General features: G+C 38.7%; 1 protein-coding gene across 1 annotated transcript in view; it reads right to left on the bottom strand.

Annotated features, from left to right (window-relative positions):
* COL4A3 (collagen type IV alpha 3 chain) overlaps positions 1–5,404 on the bottom strand; it is a 130,559-nt gene that overhangs the window by 124,549 nt on the left and 606 nt on the right. The window lies entirely within an intron of this gene.

The following is a 5,404-nucleotide window of genomic DNA, read 5'->3' as shown; positions in this document are numbered from 1 at the left end:
CCCCCCAAAAAAAAACAGAAAGACTTAGACTCTGAAAAGGACTTTTAGAGTAATCATTGAAATTAAAATTTAATCAATAAAAGTAATGATATTTAACATTTTTTGAATGAGTACTATGTGACCGGCATGGCAAAGTATGTGTTATATGTATTAAAACACTGAATCCTAAAAAAAAAAAAAAAAAAAAAAAAACACTGAATCCTCATAAAATCCTGAGGTGAGACTCTTATGTCCATTTTAAGATAAAGAAAGAGACAAAAAGTTAAAAAGTTGGTAATGAATGGATCTGGAGTTATTAACCATGTCAAACGCTTCCATCCAGAGTTCTTTATCGTTATTGAAAATTACAATAGGTTGGAAAAAATCTATGGAAACTTACAAACAGCAGAAGAGGAAATTAAAAATTGAAAGATTGATTTGAGGAGGGTTCACAGGGTGTGACCTGGGAGAAGCAGCGCCTGAGACAGAAAGAAGCTGGATATGCATGCTACAACTTGGTCTCAAGTCCAGCTGATGACTGGTCTTGTGGAGAGTCTGGGTCAACCTCTGCACTTCTAACCACAGTTCTGCCAGGAGAAGAGAATTTATGCCGTGGCTCCCATTGCCCACAGGTCAAAGATTCGCCCCACAGGCGTTAATACCCTGCACCTCTAAAGGACGACAGGGACCCCAAAGTAGAGTCTAGAGGAACCATAGGCTGTTCCAAGTGCAAAGTCGGCATCTGGGATAAGTCAGTGCCCATAGCCCAGGAGCAAGGTAGGGCCCAGAGGATCTGAGTGGCATATGAAAGGGGTCTGTTAGAAGAAGTTAGGAGAACTGGAGAAGGAGATGAGAAGGTCCGCCCAGGCTGTATCCTAAGAATACCAGGAATAGAGACAGTAGGGAAGGAGAAGTATATAAAAAAAAAGAATGTCTAAGAATTTTGAAGATTAGATGAAAAATATAGATTCTCAGATTAAGTGTCCATTGAGTAGAACGCATAAAAATATGTGTACATACTATTTCAATAACATGATTAAAAACTCTTGACCTAATTGAGGTATATATATATACACACACACACACACACACACACACATATATATATATATTTGAAGTCAGACTATCATCTCTATCATAATTTCATAAAAAAGATTTGCTAGAAAATATCCCTATATTTGGAAATTAAGAATTAAGTATCTAAACAACCCATTGGATGAAGAAATCAATTACAAAAGGTGCTGAGCTTAATTATGTTAAAATAGTGTTTATTAAAATGTGTGTGATGTAGTTAAATCACTATCTGGGGGAAGGTTTTTAGGTTTAAATGGACTTGAACTATTCAAAGTTGCTCAATTAAAGTCAAAATACAAAATTCAACCAGTTTGCTATATCTTTGATAGGCTATTAAATTTTGAAAAAAAAAACTATTTATAATAGGACCAAAAATATCAAATTCTGAGAAATTAAAAACCAGAAAACTCTATAACATAGTGAGAAGTGAAAGCCCCAAATAGACCCCAAAATGAATACAAACAGGCCCATGTATGAATAAGTGCTTGGTACACATGTTTTCAGATATAACATTGCAAAACAGTAAGGGAAAGAATGGACTGACTGTTCAGTAAATAATGTTGGGATAATTTGTCATCTACATGGAAAAAGATAAAATCATATCCCTTAAGTAGAAAAACTTAATCCCAGGATTAAGAGCCCTAAATGTAAAAAGTTAAACTGTAAAACTTTTTTTTTTAACATAAGAGAACATTATTATAATCTCCAGGAAACAAAGAATTACTTCAACAAGATGCAAAACACAAAATAAATCAAGAAAAAATGGATACGTTTGATAGTGAAAAAAAAAAAAAGGCTATATGTTAAAGCACCAGTAACTAAATGAAAAGATTAATTAGAGAGTAGAATAAAATCTTTGCTGCACATTTAAATGGCAAGAGTTTGGCCTCCAAATACATAAATAACTCCTAATTATTAGCAATGGAAAGGGCAAGACCACAAGAGATCAACAGGCAAAGAGAGTTGTCCATGCAATTCACTCAGAGGTAAATATAAACTGCCAATTAAAACATGAAAAGATCCACAAACTCACTAGTCAAAACGAGATCCTATTTCATACCCCTTAACATCTAAACACACCAAGTTTTGCTAAGGGTGTAGGGAAACAGGTACTCTGACACACTGTTGGTGCAACTCTTTTGGGGGTCCATTTGACAATTCCTGATACAATTTAATATATGCTTTCTCTCATAGCCCTCTTTGACTTCTACTAGGAATTCCAAATCCAGTTGTCACAATGGTACCTAGACAAAGATGTTACATTCCAACCTGGTGAAACAAGACCATGGAAACCAATTTCCTGTGTTTAGGGGGATGGAAAAATAAACTGTGCTTTATTTACATAACTGGATGCTATGCAGCAGCTATCACATCCATATGTATATGCATGAATCACATCTATATGTGTCAACATGGATGAAATCCAAAACCATAATATTGAGTGATGCAAGCAAGCTCCAAAAGGTACCTATTAATGTGAAACCATTCATTGCATTTGAGGAACCACAAAACAATAATATTTATTTTTCATAGTGACTAACACACACACACACACACACACACACAGAATGTGTAGATACAAATCCATGCTCGGAAGAGGGGGGCAAAGAACATTTGTGTGACTTTTATCCCTAAAGGGAGAGACATTACTCTTACGTTACTTAACGCTACTGTTATGGGACTTCTTGTTTGTGTGGAACGTTTCCCAATTCAACTTTCCTTTTGCAATTTAAAAATGCAATAAAAAAATGCAATCAGTCGGGGAAGCATGCTTCCTAAATGCAGCTGTTATCCAGCTCCTGATATTTGGCTTGTGGCATTTCTGCTCTGTCGGGAATTTGATGGCAGAAAGAAGAACAAGCCTCATCTCAAACCATGAACCTCACCTGCTGCCCATACCAGAGAAGGAGCTCTCTCTAGCCCATCTGCCAGGTCAATGGCCTGAGGCAACAGCAATGTGCCTCCCAGTTTCAAACTGATGGGCTGGGCCTGGGAAGGGCGACAAGCCCCAGGATGCCCTGGACTGCCAGGCCTGGAACTGGATGTGTCATCGCGGAGCCACAGAGGGATTTCACGCAGGCCACTTTAGAACAAATTGTGTGAGTGGACAGTTCCACTCTGCACTCACAATGTGGGGGCATCACCACTATTATCCCCCTGTCTTGAGAAGCTGCTAAAGTAAAATTGCAGAAATTTAGAGCAAAATATGTTCTTAACTCATGCAGCCCCAAGATGATAAGTATGATGGACCAAAGGCTAAATTTAGCCGGCACTAATACACTATTAGGCCCTGTGTTTGTTCAGCCCTTTACCAAAAACACTGTGCGTTTTGTAAAGTTTTGACTTATTGGCTAACATCTAGAGTTTGAGAGATTGAAACTTCCCCCTCCCCACTTCTCTCCTGAAGAAAGCAGGAATTCTGGCGTTACTGAGTTGAATTCTAGAATGCCAGTAAATGGTTGGCCCTAAAGACTGGCCTCTACCCCATGGCCTGACTCATTATCTCTCCTGCTGGGCTACCAGGGCTTTCAACTCCCTCATTTTACAGATGAGAAATCTGAGGCTCAGAGAGGTCTAGTGCCCTGCCCAATGCCAGAGTTGCCCTGTGGAGGAAGCCATGCTGGCACCATGTCCACCGGTGACCAGTTAATCTAGGATTCGTTTTCTCTACACACACTTCATGGTTTCTAATGACACTTTTTATATAATTCAGCAGGTACAATGGAAATGCTAGTTCTTACTTCAAGCCATGATAAAAATAATACAAACGGATTAATTGTATTATCAGCAAGAACTCATCAAGATTTGGCCAAACACAAGACAAAAAATTTTACATTTAAAGAGTAATAAGGGAATATGATGATATAATTAAAATTTGGTATAATTAGAGATTGCATGATCACAGAGCATCACTTTTTCAGGCTGATCTCTCCATACCCCCTCTTTGTCCACCCTTCCCCTGTCTCTCCTCTTCTTTGGAGTCTAGAAGGATGTATAAACCCTGCTTGGGACCTCTGTCCCAGGCCTTCCCACAACATACACTTTCTTCAGGTTTTTTGCTTGTTGTATTTATTTGCTCCTGGATTAAAGATAGCAGACAATCTACACGGACTGGGATGAGTTTACTTTACCATGCCCAGAAGTATTGGGTTGGGCATTCCTAGTCTATGCAAAGCGCATTTTTGTTAGAACCGGCTACATGAAGAGATTACATGGGTTACAAAATCTCTTAGAATGTAAAACACTCAATATAAATGTGAATTGACAGGGGGATGGCTCAATTAACTTTGGCATATTCATATACTGTGGAAAACCATGCAACAGGACAAAAAGAAAAAGAGGTGAATTTATCTTACATACTAACAGGGACAGATCTGTAGGTTGCAAAGGGATGCATATAGCATGATATCAATTATGTTTAAAAACACCAACAAAATCCCATGTTGTTTGTGGGCCTATATGTGTGTACATATATGTGCATAGAAAATATCCAGAAAGAAACATGAAGTGGTGAGTGGAGGACCTTTGTTTAGATGGGGAGAGGGAGAGGTACGAAGATGCTCAAAGAGGGTTTTAGCTTCATCTTCTATGTTTTAATTTAAAAGAAAAAATACTTAGATTGCATGTGCCCATAGATTCTAAAGAACTTTACCTGTAATACATATTTATATGACTATTGACTTGTCATAACCTCCATCAGGAAGTTATAAAACTGCTCATCCTTGGAAGTGAAACTTGTGCTGCATTATCACCCAAATTAACTTTTTAAGTGTAAAAATCGCAGAAGGCATCTGACAAGTTAAATTCGACTCTCACAAGTTCAAATCAATAAGTCAACTAGGACTCATAATAGTTTGGAGGACACCCAACTTCTTTTTGATGGCAAGAATAAGAAATACGGAGTGCATTTAAATGAATCTGGGATCTCTCAAATGATGAATCAAAGTCAAAGTGACGGATTGCTTAATTCATCCAAACAGGAGTTTTATTGCTAAGGCGCCAACAAGTTTTCGGCGATGGCATTAAGCTTTTCACAACAATAGCGACAGGACACTGGAGTGCGAGTTTTGACAAGGGGGAAACCGAGCCCCAGAGAGCTCAGAGTTCGGTGTGAGGTGACATTTAGGAAATGTCAAAGCTGGGACTCCCCCAGCCTTCTGTGCTTTCTGCCAGGCCACGCTGCCTGCTCTGATTCCACCAATGTGCCACACTGCATGTCTCTGTAGCTAGTGTTCTCATCCCTAGCCATTATCTACCTATCTATCCATCCATCTATCCCTCTATCCATCCATCCATCTGTCCATCCATCCATCTGTCCATCCATCCATCTATCCTTCCATCTATCTATCCA

This window comes from Canis lupus, chromosome 24 (assembly GCF_048164855.1).
Source record: "Canis lupus baileyi chromosome 24, mCanLup2.hap1, whole genome shotgun sequence".
Taxonomy (NCBI): domain Eukaryota; kingdom Metazoa; phylum Chordata; class Mammalia; order Carnivora; family Canidae; genus Canis; species Canis lupus.
This window is presented reverse-complemented; position numbering and strand designations above follow the sequence as displayed.